At 46.8% G+C, this 14,035-nt stretch overlaps 1 long non-coding RNA gene across 2 annotated transcripts in view; it reads right to left on the reverse strand.

Moving 5' to 3' along the window:
• LOC143781106 (uncharacterized) overlaps window positions 1-13,781 on the reverse strand; it is a 226,604-nt gene extending 212,823 nt beyond the window's left edge. Inside the window, exon 1 of one of the 2 annotated variants that reach the window (XR_013216560.1) lies at window positions 13,718-13,781. This is a non-coding gene — a long non-coding RNA (uncharacterized LOC143781106). Of the gene's footprint in view, window positions 1-13,712 lie in introns of both variants that reach the window. The other variant, XR_013216561.1, reaches the window with a different exon arrangement.
• Between the last annotated feature and the right edge of the window lie 254 nt (window positions 13,782-14,035).

Below are 14,035 nucleotides of genomic sequence, written 5' to 3' on the forward strand. Positions count from 1 at the left end.
TTGAAGCTCAGCTTTATTTAGTTGAGGACAACACCAGGCAGGGGCACACAGACAGACACCTTTAGTAGGCCGGAAAAGCCTATTGCATTTTTTAAAATGGTAATTTGGAGCAGAAGGTTGAAGCTCAGCTTTATTTAGTTGAGGGCAACACCAGGGAGGGGCAGAAGCCGTTAGTAGGCCCTAACCAAAGTTGAAGGCCAAATGCAGTTTAATTTCTGATACTATAGGCCGAAAGCCAGAAGGTGGAAGCTCCGATTTAGACAGTGGAGGACAATTTGAATTAGGGACTGCAGACAGACTTAGTAGGCTGTCCCCTGTGGACCATGCATCCACCACATTAACCCATTGCGCCGTAATGGACACGTAATCTTCCGTGGCCATGCCTACAGGTCCATGCGTCTGTTGTCATGTGCACCTTTGTACTCACAGATTGCCAGAGTGCATGGACAATGCGGTCTTCTACATGCTGGTGGAGGGTTGGGATGGCTTTTCTCGCAAAAGAAGTGTCGACTGGTTAGCTTGTAGCGTGGTACAGCGTAGTCCATCATGGCCTTATTAATAGTAAATAAAATATATAACTAGGCTCTATGAACTTTTAAATAGGTTCCAGGGGTACACGGGCAGCATTGGTGTGGTCAGTGGAGGAGTATTGCAAGTAGGGGCTGCAGACAGGCTATCAAAGGCCTAAAATACCAAACAGTAGGCACTCATGGCAGTTTTACATCGGTTACATGGATACACAGGCAGGCACTCCAGGCAGCATTGTGGTCAGTGGAGGAGTATTGCAAGTAGGGGCCGCAGACAGGCTATCAAAGGCCTAAAATAACAAACAGTAGGCAGTCATGGCAGTTTTACATCGGTTACATGGATACACAGGCAGGCACTCCAGGCAGCATTGTGGTCAGTGGAGGAGTATTGCAAGTAGGGGCCGCAGACAGGCTATCAAAGGCCTAAAATAACAAACAATAGGCTCATTGCAGTTTTACAGCGGTTACATGGATACACAGGCAGCTAGGTGGTGAGTGGAGGAGTATTTAAAGTAAGGACCGCAGACAGGCTATCAAAGGCCTAACATAACAAACAATAGGCTCATGGCAGTTTTACAGCGGTTACATGGATAGACGGGCAGGCAGCTTGGTGGTGAGTGGAGGAGTATTTAAAGTAGGGACCGCAGACAGGCTATCAAAGGCCTAACATAACAAACAATAGGCTCATGGCAGTTTTACAGCGGTTACATGGATACACGGGCAGGCAGCTTGGTGGTGAGTGGAGGAGTATTTAAAGTAGGGACCGCAGACAGGCTTCAAAGGCCTAACATAAGAAAATGGGCTGGCTGTAGGCACTTTATAATTGGTTCCAGGGGTACACGGGCAGCAGTGGTCTGGTCAGTGGAGGACTAGTGGAAGGAGGGACCGCAGACAGGCTTCAAAGGCCTAACATAAAAAAATGGGCTGGCTGTAGGCACTTTATAATTGGTTCCAGGGGTACACGGGCAGCAGTGGTCTGGCCAGTGGAGGACTAGTGGAAGGAGGGACCGCAGACAGGCTTCAAAGGCCTAACATAAAAAAATGGGCTGGCTGTAGGCACTTTATAATTGGTTCCAGGGGTACACGGGCAGCAGTGGTCTGGTCAGTGGAGGACTAGTGGAAGGAGGGACCGCAGACAGGCTTCAAAGGCCTAAAATAACAAACAATAGGCTCATGGCAGTTTTACAGCGGTTACATGGATACACGGGCAGCTTGGTGGTGAGTGGAGGAGTAGTGCAAGGAGTGTCTGTCCCAGTACTCCCAAAATATAAATAGATGTTAATGTCTCGCAAAACAACCAAAACAAAAAAAAAGGTGGCATACTTAGGTACAGGGGTGGGCTCATCTGCTGAGTTTCTGACATAGTAATTTGGCAGTAACTATTTAATGGTGCCAATATAGGACACAGACACAGACTACTTTAAGTTGCATCATAGATGTCTACAAATTTGTATTGTCAGTGCCAGACATTGAATGATGTCAGCGAATAGACTAAAGATTGGTGGAGCTGTGCGACATAATTTTGCACGTGGTAGAGCACATTTTGAGCTGGGGTAGGGGGGAACTCTCTTGAGGCCGGCGGGACCGCCCCAGGGCCCCTCATGTTACAACGGTGTGTCTGACGTTGGGTGCGCACCACCACCGCCAGAGACACTACATTGTACTATGAGGGACCCAGTAGCAATGCCGTCAACCAAAAGCGAGCACACCCACCTCTTCAGACAAACAGCAGTCTCACGGGTGCTTGCGCCAAGTCGCGATACCACGGCCCCGTGTGGGGAGTTTTGCCATTTAGGGAGGTGTAAACATGTCGTATGCTGTACAATCAGCTGCAGCAAATTAGACATTAGAAAAGTAATTCACAGGCAAGAGCTTTTCATAGGAAAGCTAGGTGTCGGCCGGGCAAGGTGGGGCAAAAGATTTCGAAATCCAGTTGTGGTTCATTTTAATGAATGTTAGATCGTCAACATTTTGGGTAGCCAGACGAGTCCTTTTTTCGGTTAATATTGAACCTGCAGCACTGAATACTCTTTCTGATAGGACACTTGCTGCCGGGCAAGCAAGCTCCTGCAATGCATATTCTGCCAATTCTGGCCAGGTGTCTAATTTGGAGGCCCAGTAATCAAATGGGAATGACGGTTGAGGGAGAACATCGATAAGGGATGAAAAATAGTTAGTAACCATACTGGACAAATGTTGTCTCCTGTCACTTTCAATTGATGCAGCAGTACCTGTCCTGTCTGCGGTCATAGCAAAATCACTCCACAACCTGGTCAGAAAACCCCTCTGTCCAACGCCACTTCTGATGTGTGCACCCCTAACACTCCTAGTCTGCTGCCCCCTGGAGCTCGTGTGAGAACGATCACGTGCGCTGTGTGCTGGGAATGCCTGAAGCAAACGGTCAACAAGAGTTGATTGTTTGGTTGCTAATATTAGTTCCAAGTTCTCATGTGGCATAATATTTTGCAATTTGCCTTTATAGCGTGGATCAAGGAGGCAGGCCAACCAGTAATCGTCATCGTTCATCATTTTTGTAATGCGTGTGTCCCTTTTTAGGATACGTAAGGCATAATCCGCCATGTGGGCCAAAGTTCCAGTTGTCAAATCTCCGGTTGTGATTGGTTGAGGGGCAGTTGCAGGCAAATCTACGTCACTTGTGTCCCTCAAAAAACCAGAACCCGGCCGTGACACGCAACCAATTTCCTGTGCCCCCGGGAAAGGTTCGGCATTAAAAATATACTCATCCCCATCATCCTCCTCGTCCTCCACCTCCTCTTCGCCCGCTACCTCGTCCTGTACACTGCCCTGACCAGACAATGGCTGACTGTCATCAAGGCTTTCCTCTTCCTCTGGTGCAGACGCCTGCTCCTTTATGTGCGTCAAACTTTGCATCAGCAGACGCATTAGGGGGATGCTCATGCTTATTACGGCGTTGTCTGCACTAACCAGCCATGTGCATTCCTCAAAACACTGAAGGACTTGACACATGTCTTGTATCTTAGACCACTGCACACCTGACAACTCCATGTCTGCCATCCTACTGCCTGCCCGTGTATCCTCCCACAAATAAATAACAGCACGCCTCTGTTCGCACAGTCTCTGAAGCATGTGCAGTGTTGAGTTCCACCTTGTTGCAACGTCTATGATTAGGCGATGCTGGGGAAGGTTCAAAGACCGCTAATAGGTCTGCATACGGCTGGCGTGTACAGGCGAACGTCGGATATGTGAGCAAAGTCCACGCACTTTGAGGAGCAGGTCGGAGAACCCAGGATAAGTTTTCAATAAGCACTGCACCACCAGGTTTAAGGTGTGAGCCAGGCAAGGAATGTGTTTCAGTTGGGAAAGGGAGATGGCAGCCATGAAATTCCTTCCGTTATCACTCACTACCTTGCCTGCCTCAAGATCTACTGTGCCCAGCCACGACTGCGTTTCTTGTTGCAAGAACTCGGACAGAACTTCCGCGGTGTGTCTGTTGTCGCCCAAGCACTTCATAGCCAATACAGCCTGCTGACGCTTGGCAGTAGCTGGCCCATAATGGGACAACTGGTGTGCAACAGTGTCATCTGCCGATGGAGTGGTTGGCAGACTGCGTTCTGTGGAAGAGCTGTAGCTTCTGCAGGAGGACGAGGAGGAGGAGGAGGAGGGGGTGCGAACGCCTACAGCCAACTGTTTCCTAGACCGTGGGCTAGGCACAACTGTCCCTAAATTGATGTCGCCTGTGGACCCTGCATCCACCACATTCACCCAGTGTGCCGTGATGGACACATAACGTCCCTGGCCATGCCTACTGGTCCATGCATCTGTAGTCAGGTGCACCTTTGTACTCACAGATTGCCTGAGTGCATGGACGATGCGCTGTTTAACATGCTGGTGCAGGGCTGGGATGGCTTTTCTGGAAAAAAAGTGTCGACTGGGTAGCTCGTATCGTGGTTCAGCGTACTCCATCAGGGCTTTGAAAGCTTCGCTTTCAACTAACCGGTAGGGCATCATCTCTAACGAGATTAGTCTAGCTATGTGGGCGTTAAAACACTGTGTACGCGGATGCGAGGATAAGTACTTCCTTTTTCTAACCAGAGTCTCATGTAGGGTGAGCTGGACTGGAGAGCTGGAGATCGTGGAACTTTCGGGTGTGCCGGTGTACATAGCAGACTGAGAGACGGTTGGAGACGGTATTGTTTCCGCCGGTGCCCTAGATGCAATATTTCCTCCTACAAAACTGGTGATTCCCTGACCCTGACTGCTTTTGGCTGGCAAAGAAACCTGCACAGATACTGCCGGTGGTGCGGAAAATGGTGTCCTTACAGTGACGGAAGGGATGTTGCGTTGCTGACTAGCTTCATTGGCCGAGGGTGCTACAACCTTGAGGGACGTTTGGTAGTTAGTCCAGGCTTGAAAATGCATGGTGGTTAAGTGTCTATGCATGCAACTAGTATTTAGACTTTTCAGATTCTGACCTCTGCTTAAGCTAGTTGAACATTTTTGACAGATGACTTTGCGCTGATCAGTTGGATGTTGTTTAAAAAAATGCCAGACTGCACTCTTCCTAGACTCGGATCCCTTTTCAGGGATTGCAGACTGAGCTTTAACCGGATGGCAACGCTGTGCTCCAACAGGTTTTGGCTTTGACACGCGTTTTGGGCCAGATACGGACCCGGCAGATGGAACCTGTTGCGATGTTGATGCCTGCTGCGGCCCCTCCTCCACCTCCGCTTCTGAACTACTGCCGCCTGCACCCTGTTCCCCCAATGGCTGCCAATCGGGGTCAATAACTGGGTCATCTATTACCTCCTCTTCGAGCTCGTGTGCAACTTCGTCTGTGTCACTGTGTCGGTCGGTGGTATAGCGTTCGTGGCGGGGCAACATAGTCTCATCAGGGTCTGATTGTGGATCTGTACCCTGAGAGGGCAATGTGGTGGTCTGAGTCAAAGGAGCAGCATAGTACTCTGGCTGTGGCTGTGCATCAGTGCACTCCATGTCAGAATATACTTGTAATGGGCATGGCCTGTTAAATGTTTCACTTTCTAAGCCAGGGACGGTATGTGTAAAGAGCTCCATGGAGTGACCCGTTGTGTCGCCTGCTGCATCCTTCTCTCTTGTTGTAGTTTTTGCTGAGGAGGACAAGGAAGCGACTTGTCCCTGACCGTGAACATCCACAAGCGACGCGCTGCTTTTACATTTACCAGTTTCGGAAGAGGAGGCAAAAGAGCTAGAGGCTGAGTCTGCAATGTAAGCCAAAACTTGCTGTTGCTGCTCCGCCTTTAAAAGCGGTTTTCCTACTCCCAGAAAAGAGAGCGTTCGAGGCCTTGTGTAGCCTGACGACGAAACTGGCTCCACAGCTCCAGACTTAGGTGGAATATTTTTATCCCCATGACCACCTGATGCTCCACTACCACTACCATCATTACCAGCTGACAATGAACGCCCACGACGACCTCTTGCACCAGACTTCCTCATTGTTTTAAAATCTTAACCAAAGTAACTTTATTTGTTGCTGTCAAACAACTTACACGGTGAGCTATAACTTCAGTATGATTTCAATATCCCTTAACAGGTTGGTGAGACCACAAGGAAAATCAGGCACAATGTTACACACTCTGTTTTCTGTGGCACAAAATCACAGAGATGACACACACGCAGGACTGTCACTCAAGCACTAATGTCAATATTAATCTCCCACCTAATTTATTTATTTTTTTTTCTCAGGGAGACTTTAGAAACCAAATAATATTAAAAAAAAAAAAAAAAAAAGGCTTTCTATGGCCCACAATTAGAGAGAGAGAGGTGGCACACCCAGGAGTCAAGACTGGCGCACAAGCTGAAAGGGCAATATTACTCTCCCACTGTTTTTTTATGTTTTTTTTTTTTTTAAGGGAGACTTTAGAAACCCAATAATATTTTAAAAAAAAAATAAATAGGCTTTCTATGGCCCACTGAATGAGAGGGAGAGAGGTGGCACACCCAGGAGTCAAGACTGGCACACAAGCTGAAAGGGCAATATTACTCTCCCACTGTTTTTTTTATGTTTTTTTTTTTTTTTTCAGGGAGACTTTAGAAACCAAATAATAAGAAAAAAAATAAATAAATAAATAGGCTTTCTATAGCCCACTGAATGAGAGATAGCACACACAGCAGTGGCACACAAGCCCTGACTGAGGCCAATATTTTTCTCCCACTGATTGATGTAGTGTTTTTGTGTTGAGGTAGATTTTAGAACACAAATCAAGGAAAAAAAAAAAATGCTTTCTATGGCCCACTGAATGAGAGAGAGGTGGCACACCCAGGAGTCAAGACTGGCACACAAGCTGAAAGGGCAATATTACTCTCCCACTGTTTTTTTATGTATTTTTTGTTTTTTAAGGGAGACTTTAGAAACCCAATAATATTTTAAAAAAAAAATAAATAGGCTTTCTATGGCCCACTGAATGAGAGGGAGAGAGGTGGCACACCCAGGAGTCAAGACTGGCACACAAGCTGAAAGGGCAATATTACTCTCCCACTGTTTTTTTATGTTTTTTCAGGGAGACTTTAGAAACCAAATAATATTAAAAAAAACAAAAAAAAAAATAGCCTTTCTATGGCCCACTGAATGAGAGAGAGAGGTGGCACACCCAGGAGTCAAGACTGGCACACAAGCTGAAAGGGCAATATTACTCTCCCACTGTTTTTTTATGTTTTTTTTTTTTAAGGGAGACTTTAGAAACCCAATAATATTTTAAAAAAAAAATAAATAGGCTTTCTATGGCCCACTGAATGAGAGGGAGAGAGGTGGCACACCCAGGAGTCAAGACTGGCACACAAGCTGAAAGGGCAATATTACTCTCCCACTGTTTTTTTATGTTTTTTTTTTTTTTTTCAGGGAGACTTTAGAAACCAAATAATATTAAAAAAAACAAAAAAAAAATAGCCTTTCTATGGCCCACTGAATGAGAGAGAGAGGTGGCACACCCAGGAGTCAAGACTGGCACACAAGCTGAAAGGGCAATATTACTCTCCCACTGTTTTTTTAGGTTTTTTTTTTTTTTTCAGGGAGACTTTAGAAACCAAATAATATTAAAAAAAAAAAATAAATAAATAGGCTTTCTATAGCCCACTGAATGAGAGATAGCACACACAGCAGTGGCACACAAGCCCTGACTGAGGCCAATATTTTTCTCCCACTGATTGATGTAGTGTTTTTGTGTTGAGGTAGAATTTAGAACACAAATCACGGAAAAAATAAATAGGCTTTCTATGGCCCACTCAGTGAGAGATGGCACACACAGGGATGGCACTGTAGCAGAAATGCCAATCTTAATCTCCCACAAAAAAAACAAAAAAAAAACAGGGACTGTCCTACAATTACTATCTCCCTGCAGTAATCTAAGCCAGGTATGGCAGGCAGCAATAGGAGTGGACTGATGCACAAATTAAATAAAAAGTGTGGACAAACAAAAAAGATAGCTGTGCAGAAAGGAAGGAACAAGAGGATATGTGCTTTGAAAAAAGCAGTTGGTTTCCACAGTGGCGTACACACAGCAATACAGCTATCACGGAGCCTTCTAGGGCAGCCCAATGAGCTACAGCGCTGAGGGGAAAAAAAAAAAAAAATAGCTTCCACAGTCCCTGCACACCGAAGGTGGTGTTGGACAGTGGAAATCGCTGCAGCACAAGCGGTTTGGTGGTTAGTGGACCCTGCCTAAAGCTCTCCCTGCTTCTGACGAAGCGGCAGCAACCTGTCCCTAAGCTCAGATCAGCAGCAGTAAGATGGCGGTCGGCGGGAACGCCCCTTTATAGCCCCTGTGACGCCGCAGACAGCAAGCCAATCACTGCAATGCCCTTCTCTAAGATGGTGGGGACCAGGATCTATGTCATCACGCTGCCCACACTCTGCGTTCACCTTCATTGGCTGAGAAATGGCGCTTTTCGCGTCATTGAAACGCGACTTTGGCGCGAAAGTCGCGTACCGCATGGCCGACAAGCACAGGGGTCGGATCGGGTTTCATGAGACGCCGACTTAGCCAAAAGTCGGCGACTTTTGAAAATGATCGACCCGTTTCGCTCAACCCTACTTGAGGTACATATGAAATTGATAGAAGAATTGCTTTACATTTACCTTGACAATCTCCTGTCTTGCCTTAGGGTACCATCACACTCTGCAACTTTCCAATGATCACGACCAGCGATACGACCTGGCCGTGATCGTTGGAAAGTCGTTGTGTGGTCGCTGGTAGTGTTGAGCGATACCGTCCGATACTTGAAAGTATTGGTATCGGAAAGTATCGGCCGATACCAGCAAAGTATCGGATCTAATCCGATACCGATACCCAAAACCAATACAAGTCAATGGGACTCAAGTATCGGACGGTATCCCTGATGGTTCCCAGGGTCTGAAGGAGAGGAAACTCTCCTTCAGGCCCTGGGATCCATATTAATGTGTAAAATAAAGAATTAAAATAAAAAATATTGATATACTCACCTCTCCGACGCAGCCTGCACCTTATCGAGGGAACCGGCAGCCTTCTTTGCTTAAAATGCACGCGTTTACTGCCTTCCGTGACGTCACGGCTTCTGATTGGTCGTGAGCCGCCCATGTGACCGCGACACGACCAATCACAACAAGCCGTGACGTAATTTTCAAGTCCTGAATGCCTAATTCTAGAATTCGGCATTCAGGACCTGAAAATTACGTCACGGCTTGTTGTGATTGGTCGCGTCGCGGTCACATGGGCGGCACGCGACCAATCAGAAGCCGTGACGTCATGGAAGGCAGTAAACGCGCGCATTTTAAGCAAAGAGGGCTGCCGGTTACTACCAGGGCGCGTCAGAGGGTGAGTATATCCCTATTTTTTATTTTAATTCTTTATTTTTTACATGGATATGGATCCCAGGGCCTGAAGGAGAGTTTCCTCTCCTTCAGACCCTGGGAACCATACACTGGGAACTTCCGATTCCGATTCCCGATACCACAAAAGTATCGGATCTCGGTATCGGAATTCCGATACAGCAAATATCGGCCGCTACCCGATACTTGCGGTATCGGAATGCTCAACACTAGTCGCTAGAGAGCTGTCACACAGACAGCTCTCCAGCGACCAACTATGCCGAGGTCCCCGGGTAACCAGGGTAAACATCGGGTTACTAAGCGCAGGGCTGCGCTTAGTAACCCGATGTTTACCCTGGTTACCATTGTAAATGTAAAAAAAAAAATACATACTCACATTTCGGTGCCTGTCACGTCCCCGGGCGTCCGCTTCCCTGCACTCCTCCTGCATCCTGTGTAAGCGCGGCCGTAAAGCAGAGCGGTGACATCACCGCTGTGCTCTGATGTACGGCCGGCCGGCGCTCGGGTGTTTTTTTTTTTTTACATTTACGATGGTAACCAGGGTAAACATCGGGTTACTAAGCGCGGTCCTGCGCTTAGTAACCCGATATTTACCCTGGTTACCAGTGAAGACATCGCTGCATCGGCGTCACACACGCCGATGCAGCGATGTCAGCGGGTGATCCAGCGACGAAATAAAGTTTCAAACGATCTGCTACGACGTATAATTCTCAGCGGGGTCCCTGATCGCAGTAGCATGTCAGACACAGCGAGATCGTAACTATATCGCTGGAACGTCACAGATCGTGCCGTCGTAGCGACCAAAGTGCCACTGTGAGACGGTACCCTTAGGTGTACAAAAAACACCCCGCACACATTCCTCTGCTTGCTGTCAGTGAATGGAACCATTGATTCCTGAGGATGAACTGACGAGCAAGCAAATCACTAATAAAACACCACAAACAAATATCTATTACCCATATTTTTCGGACTGTAAGACGCACTGGACTATAAGGCGCACACAGGTTTTAGAGGTGGAAAATAGGGAAAAAAATATTTGAAGCAAAAAAATGTGGTAAAATATTTAATAACATACTATTATATGTGGTGTTATTATATATAATAGTATGTTATTATGTTGGAAGCTGTGGGACCAGTGTGGTGTCTGTGAAGTACTATATAGAGATGCTGGAGGGTGAGTATAAGAATGGGGGCACAGGGCTTATATTGAAAGCACCACTCCAGCACTGCAAAATAACACTGGAGTGCTGCTTTAAAATCCCATGGGAGAACTAGAACTCCCAGCATGTCCTGCAGATCCTATGACATGCTGGGAGTTATAGTTCACTAAAGGAGTGGCAGAGTGCTTTATTGTGTTTTGGAAAGACTAACCTCTTAATTGTAGCAGCCACCCTGGGGTGAGGAAAAAGCATCCCATGACTGCACACACAGAGCCCTCCCTCTTGTTGCTTTTCCACAGCACAGGTAATGGAAGCCAGCAGATTCTAGCGTTGGAGTCTGAAGGACCTGTGATGATGTCAAGAAGAGGGAGGGCTCTGTGCTGCCATGTGATGCTCCAGCCCGCCCACTTCTGACATCATCACAGGTCCTCCTTGTGCACACTGCACAGCACTCAGCTCCAGCCCAGGAAGGTACACAGCGATCTCCTCTCCCCCGGACCCTGCTGCTGCCTCCTCCTCCCCCGAACACATGGATCTCCCCAGCTGCTGCAGGAATCAGCGCTGGGGAAACCATGTGTGTTGCTGCTTAAGTGCAGTATTAATTTGCTGCTCCCAGCTCACAGCTCAGCTGATAGGTGGGCGGGGAGTAGCTAATGAATATTCACTGCACTTAATCATTGGGACCACATGGTTTCCCCAGTGCTGATTCCCGGCAGTGGGGACATTTTTCTGCCTCCTGAAGTGGGATAACAGTGCGATCCCACTCGCTGCTGCCCCCCTCCCCACATGCTACATCCCTACCATAAGACGCACCCACACTTTCCTCCCAAATTTGGAGGGAAAAAAGTGCGTCTTATGGTCAGAAAAATACGGTAATTACAATAATATCAATGTAACCGGTGCTCCGTGCTGGAAAAAGTCTGCATCCTTGGAGCTGTGGAATCCGCTCTACCTCCATTCATCCTATGGTCCTTATTAAGTGGCCATCTCCTCACATGTTGTCACACACAGTGTAGGAAGGACTAAGTGCAACACGAAGGGATAAGGGAAGGGAGTCCAACACTAGGGAAGCAGGGAGTGGAGACCCCTAGGCAGATCTAATGTCACCCTGTCTGCCCTAAGCGACCCTAAATAGGTTCCTCACCTACCAAGCAGGATACCAATTCCCTGCCTGACCCTAGCAGTAAGTCCTGCTTAAAGACAGACAGGGTGTGCAATGGTTGATCACCAATACAACTAAAGACAAATGGGATAGACAAACATTGGGAACACTTAGCTTGAGTAGACTCAGAGAGAAACACAGCCGTCCTCCAAACACCAAAGAAAAAGATAGCTGACTGCTATACCTCTAAGCCTCAACAGGAGGGAAAGAGAAATATCACCGTCATCTCCCAGCAGCAAGCTGTGTCCATTAGAACCTAGCGAAGGGGAAAAGTTTAGGCAGTAACCATGACAGTAATCTCCCCACTTTACAATCTCCCTGGAGTGCCAATCCACAGTTGTATTATGCCTCACAAACCAGAGCAAATCCAGAACCATTGGAGTGTGGAGACCCTTCAGGACATAACAAGGGATTACTTCATAATTAGTGTTGAGCGATACCGTCCGATACTTGAAAGTATCGGTATCGGATAGTATCGGCCGATACCCGAATAGTATCGGATATCGCCGATACCGATACCCGATACCAATACAAGTCAATGGGACACCAAGTATCGGAAGGTATCCTGATGGTTCCCAGGGTCTGAAGGAGAGGAAACTCTCCTTCAGGCCCTGGGATCCATATTACTGTGTAAAATAAAGAATGAAAATAAAAAAACATTGATATACTCACCTCTCCGGAGGCCCCTGGACATCACCGCTGGTAACCGGCAGCCTTCTTTGCTTAAAATGAGCGCGTTTAGGGCCTTCCATGATGTCACGGCTTCTGATTGGTTGCGTGCCGCTCATGTGACCGCCATGCGACCAATCACAAGCTGTGACGTCATTCTCAGGTCCTAAATTCCGAATTCTGAGCGGCACGCGACCAATCAGAAGCCGTGACATCATGGAAGGTGCTGAACGCGCTCATTTTAAGCAAAGCAGGCTGCCGGTTACCAGCGGTGATGTCCAGGGGCCTCCAGAGAGGTGAGTATATCAATATTTTTAATTTTAATTCTTTATTTTTTTACATGGATATGGATCCCAGGGCCTGAAGGAGAGTTTCCTCTCCTTCAGACCCTGGGAACCATACACTGAGAACTTCCGATTCCGATTCCCGATACCACAAAAGTATCGGATCTCGGTATCGGAATTCCGATACCGCAAGTATCGGCCGATACCCGATACTTGCGGTATCGGAATGCTCAACACTATTCATAATGTGAAGAACCGCACATTCAGTCTTATATTATGAACAATCTGTATCAGTGTTCTCTGTGCCAGTGGTACTGAGGCGATGATGCAAATAGGAATAGGTTTAGCCAAGTTAGAGCAGACAAAACCATGAGTTCTAGCAAACTCAGCATCCACTATACAGACTCTAGCTCCACTGTCTACAAACATATGATTTTTTCAGACCTGCTCTCTAGCACCACCTCTGCTGTCAGGACAAAACGAGAATTGCAGGTTGAATGCAAACATACCCCTTAATTATCAAGATCAAGGTTCCCAAGGGTTAATCGAGTTTCTTTTTGCTTTGGAATTACAGGACAGGCCCCAGTAAAATGTCCCTTCATCCCACAAAAAAATATACCCCCTTTCTTTTGTAAATGTTGGGAGAAGCATATGACATGGACACACCTCTCAACTGCATGGGTTCCTCTAACCCCTCAAGTACAGATTCACCCCCCAGTCCTTCTTGCCAACATCTCAATCTTGTCCAAGAAAGAGGGCTCAGAAGCAGGTGGTCTTACCCATCTGTCCACCCGAATAGCAATTGACATGGCAGCCTCCAGCAACACAGGAGTTTTAAACACTGCTAATGTGTCCTTTAACCTTTCAGTGAGGCTCTGAAGGAATTGGCTTCTAAGAGCCGGGTCATTCCTTTTGGTATCAGTTTACCACCTGTGGAATTGTGTTTTGTTAAGTTTCAAAGAATTATGATGAATAAATAAATGCTCACACGAAAATTAAATAAGACAAAAATGAATTTACTTAATAAAAGATAATAAATATATACAGTCACTCAAAATAGCAAATAATCAATAAAGTCATAAGTCATACATTACATTGGAAATGATAGGAGTCAAATCAGCCTCTCTCAGTGTCCTCGCTCATCCAAATTGGTCTCCCTCTGTCCCCCTGTGTCCCAGGCATACCTCATTTATATGTAAAGTCACTGTCCATTCAATCTTATCTGAAAGCTTTTGATCTATATCATGGTATGTGTACTGAAGCCTTCAGGCCAAATAGATAAGAACACCAATTGGAATCCCTGGGGGCTTAACAAGTATCTGTCTAATTAACATTTACATGATACCATCTCATGGGAACAAGTCCATTCCATTGGTTCTCATCTTTGAAGATAAATGTCCTTTGTTTAGACT

This window comes from Ranitomeya variabilis, chromosome 6 (genome assembly GCF_051348905.1).
Source record: "Ranitomeya variabilis isolate aRanVar5 chromosome 6, aRanVar5.hap1, whole genome shotgun sequence".
Lineage (NCBI taxonomy): Eukaryota > Metazoa > Chordata > Amphibia > Anura > Dendrobatidae > Ranitomeya > Ranitomeya variabilis.